Source organism: Pleurodeles waltl, chromosome 10, assembly GCF_031143425.1.
Source record: "Pleurodeles waltl isolate 20211129_DDA chromosome 10, aPleWal1.hap1.20221129, whole genome shotgun sequence".
Classification (NCBI taxonomy): Eukaryota; Metazoa; Chordata; class Amphibia; order Caudata; family Salamandridae; genus Pleurodeles; species Pleurodeles waltl.
The window spans coordinates 18,507,458-18,526,671 of record NC_090449.1 but is presented as its reverse complement, the minus strand read 5'-3'; the positions used below and the strand labels follow the sequence as shown (position 1 = coordinate 18,526,671).

At 48.9% G+C, this 19,214-nt stretch overlaps 1 protein-coding gene across 1 annotated transcript in view; it reads left to right on the top strand.

Annotated features, from left to right (window-relative positions):
* The window catches only part of NT5DC2 (5'-nucleotidase domain containing 2), a 103,927-nt gene that overhangs the window by 17,285 nt on the left and 67,428 nt on the right, over window positions 1–19,214 (top strand). The gene's annotated exons all lie outside the window — the stretch shown is intronic.

Genomic DNA, 19,214 nt, shown 5'->3' with positions numbered 1-19,214 from the left:
CCTCTACTCGCAAACATAAGATCCACAGACAGTCATTTGCACTTCAGTTGAATAGTCAAAAGCTGTCCCCTCGCCACATGACGACTGTACTCTCAACACAAGTCACGGACATGACAAAATATGTTTCTTGGTGCGTAAAGATGTTGTCATACATGTGTCACTGTATATTGAACTAAGCCTCCTGTTGTAGGATGTGCGTGTATATTAAAAGAAAAATGAATTACCCCACAAAATACAGGTGTATTTAAGGCAATGTTGTAATGGCTGCTTCTGTGTAAATGTAGGTGCATATGAGGAGAAGTTTGCGCCTGCTACCAAAACTTTAAACTGTCATGAAAAATGTGCATACTCTTCACAAGATAAACATGCTCATCAGACCATGTAAATATTACTGCTTCTAGGCACATGAGTAATATTTCCAACCTTTGTCCATTTCCTCTTTGACTCACCCCAAACCTTTCTAACGAGAACCTCCAAAGATTATTCTCAAATTTAAACCTCCTTATAGCGGAATGTGACGGCCTGTTTGATCCTGAATATTCAAAATTTTCTCTTGGGGAAGTGCCCATTCCCATGTTCCGGAAAGCAAAGTGAGGTGGTAGCTCCTTATCAGTACCAACAGCTAAACTGTGGAAGCCTCTGCCGATGCACATTAAGGGCGTGGACTCCTGTAGCTTTCCGCAAACAGTTGAAGACCTGCTCTCCTCCCTCCAGGGATTCATGCTCTGATTTTAGTGGATGTTTTTTCCAGAACCGACATAAGTTCATTAACACCTTTGGCCATAGTGCACTACACATCTCATTCCATTTCTCACTGTTCCTTTCAAATCCATTCCCCTCATCTTATGCCTACTCTAAACTCAACCAACATACAAGAATTTCAAGAGCACAAACCTAACGCAACTAATGCAATAAAAATAAATCTTTTTACTAATCTAACTTCTAACCTTGGGGTTCCAGAGTAGTATGCTACTCACTGCATAGCACTTCACCGCCTCATCATAGGTAGTAAGCGCTATATAAACACCACCTACAATTACTTTCACTTTTTCACTATTGGGGCATGTCTAACATTAAATTCGTACATGTCCTAGTTTTAAATACCCCACCAATCAAACCAGCGATGGGTGGAATGCAGAACCAATAACACACATCCCCCTCCTCCAGGGTCACAAATCTGGGTTTAATCCATTAATTATTTTGCTAGCCACGCTACCGCAGCTTGGACCCAGCCATATGCAAATCAGTCTTGACCCTGTTTGGCATGGGAACAGTCCAGCCCGAACTGCAGGTCCTCCCTGGAGTGGAAACGAGCATCTAGAAACTGGTTTCAGAGTATCACCCCTCATCAGCCAGGCTAGCTTGAATCCCGTGGCACAGTGAGCCCAGGACCTACGACTGGGCATACCTGGCGCACTTAGAGTAACAAAAGCAAACAATCCAAATGATGGTCTACAAGGCATACATACAGATGGCAAATATTTTGCAAGGAAGGTTTTAATGTAGGAACACAGGTTATTTTGACAGGGTGAAAATTTGCATTTTAAAACTTCAACGACCATGCTACAAATGGCAGGTCTGCGGTTCTGTTTGCACTATCACTGCAATGACTGGCACTATAGGTGCTAGGATCCACTAGTGACATTTAACTTACAGGCTCTGGGTATTGTTTGTACCATATACTAGGGGCTTATATACGTGTTGAATATGCCACCTAGGATTTTGCCAGCTCACCTTGTTGAAGGGAGGATAATAGGCACTTCATCCGCTATTATCAGGGGTAAAGTGCACAGTTCTACAGCCAGAAAAAATATATGGTCCAGCGAACGGTTTAAACAAAAAAACGAGTTTAATGTAGTTGTTGCCGTTTTCAATCTGTCCTGATTGTACAGCTCTTTGAAACCAATTGTTGGTAGAGTTTTTTTTTTTTTTTTTTTTTTCTTTCTTTCTAGGACCACACATACATTAAAGATAAATAAAGCAGATCCCACCCTTCCCGGTGGTGGTCTGCTTGGGATCCCTGGTCCCTTGGTTTATTTAATGGGATGTCTGACCAATAGGATGCTTGTTGCGGGAGGCTGATATGACATTAATGGGGGAGGAGCCAGATGGTGGTCGCACAGGACCGTCTCGTGACCCATGGGTGGGGAGGAGGCAAAGGTTGGGTGGCTGGTGGGAGGGGTTTAGGTTAAACCTTTGCATCTTGTCGCACTGCTTATGCCACCTTCCCTTATTGGCCATGCCACTTGTTCCTCACAGGGCAGTCAATGGTGGCATCTGAAAACCATACCCAGTGACCAGCCTACCACCTGTCTGTGCTGTCCTGAGTCCTGCAGTTGTCCTGAGGGTCCACGTCACCTGCCCTGGTGGGACGTATATGGCATACTGCGCTCCTATAATGTTTCATGTGCTGGTTCCTTCACATGTCTGCTCACCACAACTGGTGCAGGCAACTTCTTGAGTTGCTACACAGCTGTGCCCAACTGACTCACTGCCCCTCAACTCTATAGCGGGGATTCCCATGTGTTCCCTGAGTGGGCTCAACGCCCAGCGTATATTCAGTGGGACTCAGGTCAGCAGTAGGTTCCTTGTTCAGCTCCTCTTCAGTGGGAGACACTTAAGTGCCCAGCGCCGGGCTCACAGTTCCTTAACCGGGTGCAGATGTGAGCCCAGCGATAGGTTCTCTGCCCAGGCACTCTTCCGTGGGGGCCCACCTGTGTGCCCACCGCCCAGCATCTCTGTAGCGATGGGAACTTGCGCTCATTCAGTGGGTGGGTGAGGGCTGACTCACTAATTGCACTAATCGGAACTGTAAATTATATCTATATAGTGTTTACTATCCATGACGAGGAGTTAAAGATCTTTGCGGCAAGTAGTGCCCTTCCCTGGAACCATATGTTGGATAGAGGTAAATAGATAGCAGATCAGTAATGTGTGCTTCCCTTTTTGTTTATTTTTTTATGTTATATAATGTCACTAAGCCTCAACCCCCCCCCCCCGCCCCAGTGGAAATGTGTGTGTATACTTACACATTATGTTTATGTTTATCTTCCCAAGGTTTAGTTTTAACCTCTTAGCTGCTGTGCCTCCCCCGTGCTTTTTTGGCTATTTGGGGTAGTTTGCGCTTACGCCTTCATAACTTTTTGTCCACATAAGCTATCCACGCCAAATTTGCGTCCTTTTTTCCAACATCCTAGGGATTCTAAAAGTACCCAGAGTTTCTGGGTTCCCCTGGAGGAGACCAAGAAATTAGCCAAAATACACCTAAAATTTTGTTTAAAAAAATAAAGGGGGGTGGGGGAGGGCTGCCGAAGAAGGCTTGTGGCTTTTTTCCCCTGAAAATGGCACCAACAAAGGGTTTGCGGTGCTAAAATCACAATTTTCCCAGCTTTCAGGAACAGGCAGAGTTGAATCGGAAAACCAAATTTTTCAACACAATTTTAACATTTTACTGCGACATACTTCATTTTTACTATTTTTGGTGCTTTCATCCTCCTTCCAGTTAGTGACAGGAATGGGTGTGAAACCAACTCTGGATCCCGGCAAACTAAGTATTTCTGAAAAGTAGACAAAATTCTGAAATCAGCAAGGGGCCATTTGTGTAGATCCTACATGGTTTTCCTACAGAAAATAACAGCTGGAATGGAAAAAATATTGAAATTGAGCTGAAAAAAACAGCCATTTTTCTCAACGTTTACTCTGTAACTTTTTCCTGTAATGTCAGATTTTTTAAAGCAATATACCGTTACGTGTGCTGGACTCTTCTGGTTGCAGGGATATATAGGGCTTGTAGGTTCATCAAGATCCCTAGGTACCCAGAGCCAAAAAATGAGCTGCACCTTGCAATGGGTTTTCATTCTATATCTGGTATACAGCAATTCATTTGCTGAAATATAAAGAGTGAAAAATAGGTATCAAGAAAACCTTTGTATTTCCAAAATGGGCATAAGATAAGGTATTGAGCAGCAGTGGCTATTTGCCCATCTCTGAATTCCGGGGTGCCCAGACTAGCATGTGAATTACAGGCCATCTCTCAAATAGACGTCTTTTTTACACACCCGTCTTACATTTGGAAGGAATAAATGTAGAGAAAGACAAGGGGCAAAAATATTTGTTGTGCTATTCGGTGTTCCCCCAAGTCTCTTGATTAAAAAATGGTACTTCACTTGTGTGGGTAGGCCTAATGCTTTCAACAGGAAAGGCAACATGGACACATCACATTTTTACATTGAAATCTTAAGTGTTTTTTGCAAAGTGCCTAGCTGTGGATTTTGGCCTCTAGCTCAGCTGGCACCTAGGGAAACCTATCAAACCTGCACATTTTTGGAAACTAGACACCTAGGGGAATCCAGGATGGGCTGACTTGTGGGGCTCTGATCAGGTTCTGTTACCCAGAATCCTTTGCAAACCTCAATGTGGCCAAAAAAACACTTTTTCCTTACATTTTGGTGACAGAATATTCTGGAATCTGAGAGGAGCCACAAATTTCCTTCCACCCAGCCTTCGATAAAAATGGTACCTCACTTGTGTGGGTAGGCCTAGTGCCCGCAACAGGAATAGATCACACAAGGGTCAATGTTGGTACTTACATGAGGCAACTGTTGACCCCGGGGGTGATCCATTCCCTACGCAGGCAGTAGGTATAGGCATTCAAGTGGGGTAGTGTTTTTTTTTTTTTTTTTTTTTATCAGGTCAGGTGAGGAATCACTGGGTGGTAGGAATTTTGTGGATCGCAGCATATTCCTGTAATTTATGTGACAGAAATGCAAGAAAAATAGGTTTTATTCAACATTTCAGCTTTGCAGGGTATTCTGGGTAAGAAAACTTTGGGGAATCCACACAAGTCACACCTCTGTGGACTCCCCCGGATGTCTAGTTTCCAGAAATGTTTGGGTTTAGTATGTTTCCCTATATAGCCGCCGAACCCAGGACCAAAAACACAGGTGCCTGCCTAACAAAACCAGTTTGTTTTGTGATAGATAATTTTGATGTCTCCACAATACATTTTGGGCAGTGAAATTTGGGGCTGAACTAAATTGGGGAGTGCCCAAGAGAGCACCCTCTCTGTGCTTGCCCCCGCATTCGCCTGCTCTTTGGGTTGGGATAACCCACTATTGCCCTGTTGCACAAACTGTGCTTGTGAAGGGACAACAGGACTGCCCTCATCACCTCCCCCACAATTTACTGGAAGGAGTTATCCAATGGGACTGCCCCAACTGAAAAATCACTCCCAGAGTCTGCGCCATTGTCCTATCCCTCAGATGCTGTCTCAGTCTCTGAACTGGACAGTTGTCAGGGCACTCATGATCGTATAATTGAAGGTTAGTAATTATTAGAATCTTCAGTGTGGAGTAACACCATAGAGAGTTCATATATTATTTATTTCTTGACATACAAAGTCCACCTTGATACAAGAAAAGCGTCCTTGAATTTCAATAATGTATACAGCACACAAAGCCAACACGTGTTTCGTCTTATGAGAATGTATTCTCACAGACTTCATCAGGGCTTAAATCAAGTATGTCTTATATGAAACCTACTCATTTCCAAGCATTATCAAGTAGAATCTTAATTAAGTGTATATAGTCCTACATTCAGTCATCTAATTAAGGAATCTTCTTGTATTCCCTATCAACCAGAAAGTCTAAAAATCCAAAGGAGAACTCCGTGGTGCGAATGTATCCACGGCGTTCCCAGTATCTGAAAGTCTAATCGTTGTCTCAGTCTCTGATCCTATGTCAGAGCTGTCCTCTATAACCCAAATGACGTCAGCAGCAGTCATCCATCAAGATGCCATCTCTGCTATTGCCTAAATTGTTGCTCTAAAGCACTAGCCTCCATAGACAGTCACAAAATTGCTGGTGTGTGTGTGTGTGTGATACGTGCAAAAGTAGAGGCCACCTTACCTGTGCTTCTTCCCTCAATCAGCACGTTCTTTCAAGACACTCAAACACCTTGTCACATACCATTCGTCACAGTCTTTAGCACCTCCTGCGCCCAGTCCAACAATCATTATTGGTGCTCCCACTCCCATGTTGTCCTCCTCGGATTCCCTCATTACCACATAGCAAACGTGCTCTTCATCTCTCCATAGCCACCCCGCACATACATTTCATTTGTATTATAGCGCAGGACGTGGCTGACTTTACTAATGTTCTCCGCTATTTACATTAAATACAGATTTGCTCTTTGCAGTAGGCATATAAACCTTCTGCGCTTCTTTATGGCACTAAAACTGCCACTAGACAAAAGTCTGATCCTTTTGTAGCAGAAACATAATCACAAGACTTACTTGACTTTTTTATTGCTGCCTAAAAGCTACAGTTAAAACGCGTCAGTTGAAGTATGTGCACTGCTTTGAAGACGCAAGCTGCAACTGCAAGACAACTGGTGGCAACCGTGATCAAGACCAGTTGGTCAGAAGGAGTCAGAGGTGATAGATGGTGATTTTCTTGACTGCAATAAAGGAAAAAGAATTTTCCTCCTGGAGTGCAGTACTGCAGTTTTTATTAGCTGTTTGTTTCAAATATAGATAGAGATATATACATTATATATCCATGTAGATATATCTATCTACATGGATTTATATACCTATATGTTCAATGGCATGTGTAGCTGCAGATACACATGCTGTGCATTATCCTGCCATCTGGTGTTTGGCTCGGAGTGTTACAAGTTGTTTTTCTTCAAAGAAGTCTTTTCGAGTCACGGGACCAAGTGACTCCTCCCTTTCGGCTCCATTGCGCATGGGCGTCGACTCCATCTTAGATTGTTTTCTTTCCGCCATCGGGTTCGGACGTGTTCCTCTTCGCTCCGTAATTCGAATTGGGGAAACGTAGAAAATCATCGAAATTCATTGGTATTGTTGCGGCGGCCCTTCCGGGCTTCCGCACTTAACCAATGCCTGGTCAGCTCGACCACACCCGTCAACAAAGAAATAATGGGCCGGACCCCTTTCCGTTTCTGTCCGAAGTGCCACGCCAAGTATCCTTACACAGACCAGCATCGGGTCTGTAACCTGTGTTTATTGCCCGAACACAGAGAGGATACTTGCGAAGCCTGCAGAGCGTTTCGATCCAAGAAGACCTTAAGAGATCGCGCAAGACGGTTACAGATGGCGTCGAAACGATCACATCTCGACGCCGAAGGAGAAGAGATGCGGATATCCATCCAGGGTTCGGACTCAGATGGGGATCGACCACCGACGGCGGCACAAAAAGTGAGTACACCTGCCCCGTCCCACACCCAAGGTCAGGTCAAGAAACAAAAGGCCTCGGGACACCACTGCCGGAAGGCCATGGCTCAACCCACAGAAAAGACGGTGACCAAGTAACATCTGCACCCAAAAAGGCCAAACTACTGCCGAAGACTTCCGACTCCAGTCGAGAAACCGGCACTGAAAAGAGTCGGCATCGAATAATCGAGTCGAGTAAACCTCGAAAAAGCCACTCGGAACCGAGACCGACAATCTCCATCAGGGTTTCGATACCGAAAAAATCGTCCTCGGAGCTGAAAAAGACGTCCTACACGGAAGAGCTGGGGCTCTCTCTACAGCTCAAAGAAGAGCACAGATTTGAGCAGGAACTGGATTTAGAAGAGCATGATCAAACTCAGCAAAGGCTACAAATCCAGAAAGACACAGGGAAGATACAAACCATCCCTCCACTCAAGTCCAAAAGAAAACTGGATTTTCACGAGACTGAGATGGAGCCAAAAGCCAAAGTGGTTAGAGAAAGGTCACCACCCCCACAATTCTCACCACAAACGCCCCCACTACAATCACCACAGTTGTCACCAGTGGGTACACCAATGGCACTGTCACCCACACATACTGGGATGGCTCAAGACGATGCGGACCCCTGGGATCTATACGACCCACCAATTTCGGACAACAGTCCAGAGTGTTATCCGACAAAACCTTTGCTGCCAGAGGACAGTACGTCCTACACGCAGGTACTGGCCAGAGCAGCAACATTTCACAATGTAACAATGCACTCAGAACCAGTGGAAGATGACTTCCTGTTTAACACTGACATCCACGCATGCATCGTATCAAAGCCTGCCAATGTTACCGGGCATGCTTAAACATGCACAACAGGTTTTCCAAGAACCAGTAAAAGGGAGAGCCATCACGCCAAGGGTCGAGAAGAAATATAAACCGCACCGTCAGACCCTTTGTTTATTACACAACAGCTCCCTCCGGACTCAGTGGTTGTGGGGGCTGCAAGAAAACGGGCTAATTTGCAGTCATCAGGGGATGTGCCACCCCCTGATAAGGAAAGTCGTAAATTCGACGCGGCAGGGAAAAGAGTGGCATCGCAAGCAGCCAATCAGTGGCGAATTGCAAACTCACAAGCCCTCCTTGCCCGCTACGACCGAGCACACTGGGACGAGATGCAAGACATCATCCAGCACCTCCCCAAAGAGCATCAAAAACGTGCCCAGCAAGTGGTTGAAGGAGGACAGGCCATATCAAACAACCAGATCCGCTCTGCACTGGACTCTGCTGATACAGCGGCACGAACTGTAAATACAGCAGTAACAATTAGAAGGCATGCATGGCTGCGAAGTTCTGGGTTTAAACCAGAGATACAGCAAGCGGTATTGAATATGCCGTTTAATCAACATCAACTATTTGGCCCGGAAGTGGATACCGCAATAGAGAAAATGAAAAAAGACACAGACACGGCCAAAGCCATGGGCGCGCTCTACTCCTCTCAATACAGGAGAACATTTAGGGAACCACAATTTAGGGGAGGGTTTAGACCGCAACCCTCCGAACCATCCACCTCCCAAACAAAACCCACTTAACCAGTATCAGTACCAGAGAGGGGGGGTTTCGTGGTTCCTACAGAGGACAGTTCCCAAGAGGAAGAGGGAAATTCCAGCCTGCCAAGCAGACCCCTGGTAGCAAGCAGTGACTTCAATGTCACACTTCCCCAAAACATATCACCAGTGAGGGGGAGATTAACAAAATACCACCACAATTGGACACACATTACCACAGACACGTGGGTTCTATCAATTATCCAGCATGGTTACTGCATAGAGTTCACAAAATTCCCTCCAGATGTTCCCCCAAGAACGCACAGAATGTCAATACAACACTTAGACCTATTACAAATAGAGGTCCAAGCACTACTAGCAAAAGAAGCCATAGAACTGGTACCTTATCACCAGAGAGGAACGGGGGTTTACTCCAAGTATTTCCTCATCCCAAAGAAAGACAAAACGTTAAGGCCTATTTTAGATCTCAGAACACTGAATCTCTTAATCAAATCCGATCATTTCCACATGGTAACACTACAGGATGTAGTCCCTTTAATAAAACAAGGGGAATACATGACAACACTGGATCTAAAAGATGCGCATTTTCACATACCCATCCATCCATCTCACAGGAAATACCTCAGGTTTGTAATACAAGGCAAACATTACCAATTCAAAGTGTTGCCATTCGGAATAACAACGGCCCCCAGGGTATTTACAAAATGCCTACCTGTAGTAGCAGCTCATATAAGGAGAAATCACATGCACGTATTCCCGTATCTAGACGATTGGCTAATAAAAGCCAACACTCAACAACAATGTCAAATTCACACGCAATATGTAATAGATACTCTGCACAAACTAGGGTTTTCTATAAATTACCAAAAATCACATTTACAACCATCCCAAATACAACAATACTTAGGAGCAACACTCAACACACAGAGCAATTGCCACTCCAGGTCCAGAGTCCAGTCGTTTCAAAATATAAAATCAAGCATGCAACCAAACCAACAATACACGGTCCGGTTTGTGATGAAACTACAAGGCATGATGTCCTCATGCATAGCTATTGTCCCAAACGCAAGACTACACATGCGGCCCTTACAGCAGTGCCTAGCAAAACAATGGACGCAGGCACAGGGTCAATTCGAAGATCTAGTGTTGATAGACCGCCAAACACACTTCGCTTCAATGGTGGAACCCTGTAAATTTAAACAAAGGGCGGCCATTTCAAGACCCAGTGCCTCACGCCATTATGACAACAGATGCCTCCATGATTTGGTGGGGAGCACACCTCAACAATCACAGCATACAAGGTCAATGGGACAGTCGACAAAAACAACTTCACATAAATCCCTTAGAACTGCTAGCAGTCTTTCTAGCACTAAAAGCTTTTCAGCCCCTTCTAGCCCACAAACATATTCTTGTCAAGACAGACAATATGGCAACAATGTATTATTTAAACAAACGGGGGGGGCGCACTCGTCACAACTGTGTATCCTAGCGCAAAAAAATTGGCATTGGGCAATTCACAACAACATTCGCCTGATAGCACAATATATACCAGGCATTCACAATCAGCTAGCCGACAATCTCAGTCGAGATCACCAACAGTCTCACGAATGGGAAATACATCCCCAAATTCTAAAAGATCACGTCTACCGCTGGGGGACACCAAACATAGATCTGTTTGCAACAAAAGAAAACGCAAAATGCCAAAACTTCGCGTCCAGATACCCACACCCTCAGTCCAAGGGCAATGCTCTATGGATCAGCTGGTCAGGGATATTTGCTTATGCTTTTCCCCTCTCCCGCTCATTCCTTTTCTAGTCGACAAACTGAGTCAAAACAAACTCAAACTAATACTCATAGCACCAACGTGGGCTCGCCAACCGTGGTACACCACACTGTTGGACTTCTCAATAGTACCGCACATCAAACTACCAAACAGACCAGATCTGTTAACACAACACAAACAACAGATCAGGCACCCGAATCCAGCATCGCTCAACCTAGCAATCTGGCTCCTGAAGTCTTAGAATTCGGATATCTAAACCTCTCAAAAGAGTGTATGGAGGTCATTAATCAAGCAAGAAAACCCACAACAAGACAATGTTATGCTAATAAATGGAAAAGGTTTGTTTTCTACTGCCAGGCTAATCAAATTACGCCGCTTAACGCCTCCATACAAAACATTGTAAGTTATTTACTACACTTACAAAAATCAAATCTTGCTTTTTCTTCCATTAAAATCAATCTCGCTGCAATATCTGCTTATTTGCAGATTACACATACAAAATCGCTTTTTAAAATCCCAGTTATCAAAGCCTTTATGGAGGGACTAAAAAGAATCATACCCCCAAGGACACCACCAGTACCTTCGTGGAATCTTAATATTGTACTAACACGACTCATGGGTCCACCATTTGAACCCATGCATTCTTGTCAAATCCAATTCTTGACGTGGAAAGTAGCCTTTCTAATAGCCATCACTTCTCTACGAAGAGTTAGCGAAATACAGGCATTTAATATACAAGAACCCTTTATACAGATACATAAACTTAAAGTGGTTCTCCGTACAAATCCACAATTTTTACCAAAAGTCATCACCGTTTCATCTAAACCAAACTGTGGAACTCCCAGTCTTCTTTCCACAACCAGAATCAGTAGCAGAAAGGGCATTGCATACATTAGACATTAAAAGAGCGCTAATGTATTACATTGACAGAACAAAACAATTTTGAAAAACAAAACAATTGTTCGTAGCTTTCCAAAAACCTCATGCAGGTAACCCTATATCCAAACAGGGCATTGCCAGATGGATAGTCAAATGTATTCAGACCTGTTACCTTAAAGCTAAAAGAGAATTACCCATTACTCCAAGGGCACATTCCACTAGAAAAAAAGGCACCACAATGGCTTTTCTTGGTAATATACCAATGACAGAGATTTGTAAGGCAGCCACCTGGTCTACACCCCATACATTTACTAAGCATTACTGTGTAGATATGTTAGCAACACAACAAGCCACAGTAGGACAGGCTGTACTAAGAACACTATTTCAGACAACTTCAACTCCTACAGGCTGACCACCGCTTTTGGGGAGATTACTGCTTTGTAGTCTATGCACAGCATGTGTATCTGCAGCTACACATGCCATTGAATGGAAAATGTCACTTACCCAGTTTACATCTGTTCGTGGCATGTTGCGCTGCAGATTCACATGCGCCCTCTCACCTCCCCGGGAGCCTGTAGCTATTTTAGTTGCATGTAAATTGTAAATAAATATTCCTTTACTACACACTATGTACATACATTTCTACTCCATTGCATGGACATCTCTAGTATACTTACTTTACCAACTCCTACCTCACCATTTGCGGGGAAAACAATCTAAGATGGAGTCGACGCCCATGCGCAATGGAGCCGAAAGGGAGGAGTCACTCGGTCCCGTGACTCGAAAAGACTTCTTCGAAGAAAAACAGCTTGTAACACTCCGAGCCCAACACTAGATGGCAGGATAATGCACAGCATGTGAATCTGCAGCGCAACATGCCACGAACAGATGTACACTGGGTAAGTGACATTTTCCATATATAATATGTATTTTTTTTGGTAGTTGTAGGGTTTCCTTGGGGGCCAAAATGGCCCCCAGGGAAACCCTACAACTACTAAAAACAACAACATCAATTTCTTTCTTTTTAAATTAGCACCTGGGGGGGTGGCGATTGCACATCCCCCCCCCCCCCCCCCCCCCCGGGGGCACCAACCTGCTCCAATGGGAAAAACAACACTGATGTCAGCGCGCCTCGCGACGTGCTGATGTCACAAAGGGGTGGGGGGCGGGGGGAGACACGAAAGAGCTTCCGTGTTTTCCAGGTTTTTTTTTTTTTTAAAATGCCTCGGGTGCGACGCACCAGAGGATTTTCGAACCCCCTCCCAGGTGTCGGCCACTGGTCGTGACCCGCGCCAGGGAGGTATTGCGGGCATCGGCCAGTGGCCGACACCCTCACTTAACTGGTTAATATTGTAAACCTACTGTTGTGGTCCTGGATCAAAGAGCCAATTTGTAGGAAGGAAGCCTCTTTGTTGCTTGGTTACCCCCACTTTTGGCATGTTTGTCAGTGTGTTTGTGTTCACTGGAATCCTGCTATTTGGCACCCCAGTGACTGTGCACTCTCCTCTAAATTTGGTTGCTGGTAACTTTTTATCCCCATAATTGGCATACTGGTGCCCCCATAAAAGTCTCTAGTATATTGTACCTAGGGCATTGGGGTTCCAGGGGATCTCTATGGGCTGCAGCAGTTATTCTGCCACCAATAGGGAGCCCATGCAAAGGGTTCTGCAGGCCTGGCATTGCTGTTTGCGTGTACCAGGTGCACGCACCCGGTTTCACTACAGGTCATTGCACCAGGTCACTGTAAGTCACCCCTATGGTAAGCCCTCTCAGCCCAGAGGGTTGGGTGCAGGTACCTGTGTGAGGGCACCCCTGCACTAGCAGAGGTGCCCCCCCCCCCCCCCCCCAATGAACTCCAGACCCATTTTACTGGACTTTGTGAGTGCAGGGACACCATTTTATGCCATTTTGTCCAGCCACATAATGGTAACTTGGAACCTGAACATGTTTGGTATCAAACATGTCTGAATCATACCCCAATACTGTTGCAAGTATTGGAAGTATGATTCCATGCACTCTAGGGGCGCTAGACCATCAGCATTGCTACAACTAGTCTTGTAGGGTTTTCCAGGCAGCCTGGCTGCTCCCACCCCTCAGACAGGTTTCTGCCCTCCTCCTGCTGCTTGATCTGATCAAGCCCAGGAAGGCAGAACAAAGGATTTCCTTTGGGAGAGGGAGGTAACACCCTCTCCCTTTAGAAATAGGTGTGACTGGCTTTGGAGGGGTAGCCTCCCCAAGCCACTGGTTTTGCTTTGAAGGGGCACATTTGTTGCCCTCTGTGCATAAATCAGTCCACACCGGTTCAGGGACCCCCCAGTCCCTGCTCTGGTGTGAAACTGGACAATGGAAAGGTGGGTTGACCACTCCCCTGTCCATCACCAACCAAGGGATGGTGCCCAGAGCTCTTCTAGAGGGTCCCTGGGTTCTGCCATCTTGATTCCAAGGTTGACAAGGAATTCTGGGAGCATCTGAGTGGCCAGGCAGGTGACATCAGAGGCACCCTCTGATAGGTAGTTACCTGGTTAGGTGAACTAGCCCCCTCTTTGGGCTATATAGGGTCTTCCTCTGGGGTGGGTTCTTAGATTCGGCTTGCAAGACTCAGCAGGACTCCTCTGCAACCTCTGCTTCGACTTCTGGCCTCCGGAACCATGACTAGACCATCCAGGAACCTACAAGCTGCAGTTCCACAAGGAAGACTCTTCTACAACATTGTATCCAGACTTCTTGCCAGCTTTGCAGCATTTCCCTGGCTGTGCATCCTCAGAAGACTGCAACTCTTCAGCCTGCACAAGAATGAATCTCCCTTGGGGTGACGGCATCACCACAGGCACCTGGCTGCAACGACGACCAACTGCGTGGATCTCTCCTCATCCTGAGTGGCTTGGGTCCTGCATCACGGGTGGTGGTCCGGGAGAGTTCCCCTTGGTCCTCTCTACCAGCTGTTGCACTTTGGTGGTAAGTCCTTTCCGCCCCACGCAAAACACGTGTCCTTTCCAGCTGCCAAGGCTTGTTTGCTTTTCCTCCAAGGGGAACTTCAGGCAACATGTAGCTCCAGCCCCCAGTACTCCCTCATGCACCTCCTGGGCATCTGTGTGGTCCTCTGGTGACGTGGGAGCAACTTGTGTGGGCTGCTTCAGCGACATCTGTGTCCTTGTCCTGTGGGTCACCTGTGCTGCCTCTGCTTTTGTGGGCCTTCTGTGAGGCGGAGGGTCCCCTGTGACTCACAAGCCCACCGCCCCAACCCCCCATCCCGTTGTAGGGTAGTCCTCCTGGGCCTTGCTGGTCCTCGGTAACACCTCTTCCTCCAACTGTGAATTTTCCTTTGCCAAAGCTTTTTGGTGGAAATGCTTTACCGAGACCCATCTGCAATCCAGCTTCCAGCGTGGGACACCTTTTGCACGCATCAGGAACTTTTCTCCAGCTTCTGTGCTGCAGTGCTGAGCTGTTTTCCTTATTCGTCGACCAGCTCCAAACGGTACCCCTGGGTGGGTAGTATCTCCTACTCCCCCTGGACTCCAGATACTTTTGGACTTGGTCCCCTCTCTCCAAAGGTCTCCATCTTCAGTTTTCTACTGCTGGTTCCTTGCAGGCTGTTCTGGGTGTCTTCTTTTCATCCTTTAGGGGTGGTTTGGGGGAAATCCAGTGTTTTACTCCTGCATTCCTTGTCGCTGGGGGGGTACTGCATTACTTACCTGTGTGGTTTCCTAGTACCTCCAGCTCACCTTTACATAATATACTTACCTAGGTGGGGCACTGTGTTCGCATTACACTTTCTTAGTATATGGTTTGGGCTCCTCCCTAGGGCTACTATTGCTTGTTGCTATTTTACCCTGTTTTCTAACCTTTTTATGCATCTTACTGTTTGTGTGTGTTATATATATACATATACACACACCTCCTGTTGGAGGGTTGCCTCAAAATAAAGTATCATTATTTTTGTACAGCCAAGTGTTTTCTTTCTTGTGTGTAAGTAATGTGTTACTGTAGTGTTTTGAATGTCTGCTAGATAAGCCTTGGTTGCTCATCCACAGGTACCTCTAGAGAGCCTGGCTTCTAGGCACTGCCTACACTTCACTGAGAGGGGATACCGGGACCTGGTATAAGGTGTAAGTACCTTAGGTACCCACCACACCCCACGTCAGCTCCCTACATAATTCTTACCTGATTTTCTCAAACTATAATGGTTGTCAGTGTAGGTTAGGCTTGAATTCCGTGGTTTGCTTGGTCAGAAAGCGGTTCCACCCATGTTTGTTTTTCTGGTTTGTTTGGATGTTGGGGCGGGAGGCCCGTCTAGCGCTAAGATTCCTTTCTTGTGTTTATTTGGTGATCTTCTTTCTGATGAAGAGATCCTTTGCTCTGGGTTGCTTTGTGGGTGACAGAGCCGCTTGAAGGTGGACAGCTGACCTGCAAGAGCAGTATGTGCGCATCTAAGGGGTTCACAGAATCCTTGTAAGCATGTTGGGGTCTAAGAGGGTTACATGGTTTGGGAGCTACACGAATTAAGTGGCATAGGTGCCTCAGGAGTGGGTTGGGGGGAGGGGGGGCTTGCGTCCACAATGATGTGGTTCATTCAGTGCAGTGGCCAGTGAAGTCTCCCCCAGCTGCACAGTCTTGCTAACTTGAGTAGGTGCAAGGTATAGGGCGTCGCGAGTCCACCATACCCGCATTGAAGCGCTAAGTTAAGAAGTCGCTGACGTCGTGCCTGATGAAAGGCCCAGGGCGTGTTAAAGTCTGCTTGGGCACCGTCTTTCACTATTCACAAGGCCACTTGGGGCTTTGTGCTCCTGGCAGTGCGTGGCACAAGACTTCGTGCCGTGGCCCGTACTCCCCAGTCTTGTCCTGGAGCCCTGTGTGTTTTTGGGGTACACAGGAGCACACTAAGACGTGGACCCAAGGCTGCAATGAGCGACGTAACCCCCCCCCCCCCCCCCCCATGCTTGGAAATCCTGCAGCTTGGGGGTTCAGCCTTCGTGGGAGGGACCAGCGCCAGCGTCCAGGGCTCCAAGATCCTTTGATTTATTTTTGTACAAAAATTGGCCTCGACTTTAACCACAGGACAAGGCCACGGGCTTCAGTGCCAAACACTACGTGGCGGCTGCGAGCGCAGAGCTGGGATGTGAAACGTGGAGGGTTTGTGCGCTCAGGAAGTGTCCTGAACATCAAACAATCGAGGAAAGTCGGTCAGGCCTCTGTTGAAACAGCGACTTCATTCAATCCAGGCCTCGGCCATACCCAGGGCCTGGGTGTCTGCTGACCTCGGGTCGGCTCCGCTGGAGGGAAATCCGCCGCCCTCCCTGCCTGCACGTAGTGCACGTCTGGGCTCGGTGCGTGCCCGGGCACCGGAGGGCGGGCTAAGGCCTGTCTCGGAATTGTGCCAAAAGCGCCCAGAGGTGCCTGTCCTGGTCAGGGGCACCCAGAGGTGCTTCTCTCACTCAGGTCCTGTCCCGCTCAGGGACGCCCAGAGGTGCCTGTCCCGCTCAGGGACGCCCAGAGGTGCCTGTCTCGCTCAGGGGCACCCAGAGGTGCTTGTCCACGCCCAGAGGTGCCTGTCTCGCTCAGGGGCGCCCAGAGGTGCTTGTCCACGCCCAGAGGTGCCTGTCTCGCTCAGGGGCGCCCAGAGGTGCTTGTCCACGCCCAGAGGTGCCTGTCTCGCTCAGGGGCGCCCAGAGGTGCCTGTCTCGCTCAGGGGCGCCCAGAGGTGCCTGTCTCGCTCAGGGGCGCCCAGAGGTGCCTGTCTCGCTCAGGGGCGCCCAGAGGTGCCTGTCTCGCTCAGGGGCGCCCAGAGGTGCCTGTCTCGCTCAGGGGCGCCCAGAGGTGCCTGTCTCGCTCAGGGGCGCCCAGAGGTGCCTGTCTCGCTCAGGGGCGCCCAGAGGTGCCTGTCCCGCTCAGGGGCGCCCAGAGGTGCCTGTCCCGCTCAGGGACGCCCAGAGGTGCCTGTCCCGCTCAGGGACGCCCAGAGGTGCCTGTCCCGCTCAGGGACGCCCAGAGGTGCCTGTCCCGCTCAGGGACGCCCAGAGGTGCCTGTCCCGCTCAGGGACGCCCAGAGGTGCCTGTCCCGCTCAGGGACGCCCAGAGGTGCTTGTCGGCGCCCAGAGGTGCCTGTCTCGCTCAGGGGCGCCCAGAGGTGCTTGTCGGCGCCCAGAGGTGCCTGTCTCGCTCAGGGGCGCCCAGAGGTGCTTGTCTGCGCCCAGAGGTGCCTGTCTCGCTCAGGGGCGCCCAGAGGTGCCTGTCTCGCTCAGGGGCGCCCAGAGGTGCCTGTCTCGCTCAGGGGCGCCCAGAGGTGCCTGTCTCGCTCAGGGGCGCCCAGAGGTGCCTGTCTCGCTCAGGGGCGCCCAGAGGTGCCTGTCTCGCTCAGGGGCGCCCAGAGGTGCTTGTCCACGCCCAGAGGTGCCTGTCTCGCTCAGGGGCGCCCAGAGGTGCCTGTCTCGCTCAGGGGCGCCCAGAGGTGCCTGTCTCGCTCAGGGGCGCCCAGAGGTGCCTGTCTCGCTCAGGGGCGCCCAGAGGTGCCTGTCTCGCTCAGGGGCGCCCAGAGGTGCCTGTCTCGCTCAGGGGCGCCCAGAGGTGCCTGTCTCGCTCAGGGGCGCCCAGAGGTGCCTGTCTCGCTCAGGGGCGCCCAGAGGTGCCTGCGGTCAGGCTGACTGGGCAGGGGGGCGCAGAGGGGGGTACCTGCACTCGGACTGGGGGCGCGGAGGGGTGCCTGCGCTCAGGCGGACTGGAGAGGGGGTGCAGAGAGGCTCATAACAGCTGGGCTCAGAGGTCCCAGCCTCCCAGCGCCCACACTTGCTGGTGCCACAGGGGGGTGGGATAGCCTGGCTCTTTTTTTTGGGAGGGGGGGGGTTGTTGGGGTTGCTGTTTCGGGCTCACTTCAGTTCACTTCCTCCTCCCTGCCCGGGCGCGCACACCCCACACCGTTGTATGCAGCAAGAACTGAGCCTGTAGGACTTGAGGTGGCTTGTGAGGTAGCTGCGCGGGTTGTTTGCTGTGGATCGGTGTATTCTGCTGGAGACGGGGTCGAGGCCGCTCCCTCCAGTCCTTTTCCAAAGTGAACTCAAACCAACGCGTCTCTTTACTAAGACTTGTCTATAGCGCCTTGAGGAGGATAGCGTTTCTTGTGCGATGTGAACCTTCACTGACCTTCCTCACCGGTGCAAGTGTTGCAAGACTTGTGTTCTTGTGCACCGGTGCATGGGGGACGTTTGTCCTATACAGCCCTAGCATCTCGAGCGCCCCAAAGTCGCATTCCAGGCTTCCCCATCCCCCACCAAGAAAAAAAAGTTCACGAGTTGTATTAATGTTCATTGGTTTCTAAAGTTGGGCAGATCCTCTGTTGTGCTTCAGAGCCGTAGGAGTTAAACCCCAGACGGACGCTGCATAAAGGCCGGCTTTGTGCCCCGTTTTTAATTTAAATAAAAGTGCTGATGTCTGGAGCCCCCCACGGCCCGCTGGTGCTGGGCAGGACTTGCCGGGCCATTGATGCGTGGAGGCGGCCTCGAGCTTTGCACCCCCTTTCCCAGGCCAGTGGGCGCTTGTGTGCAAGCCTGCGAATGGCCCTCTCAGAGGGAGGGCTTGTGGCAAATGACGCGTACCCAGGTGTCCCATGGGCACCAGAGGCCCAAATCCGGTCAACCCGCCCGGCCGCGTACTTCAGGGGGGTGTGCCGGACCCCTGAGCAGGGGCCACAGCTTCCCACTAGCTCGGGGCCTAGGATGGCTCCATCTCCCGAAGGTGGCGAAGGAGGGTGCCAAGTTCAAAAAGTGGCTTCTCG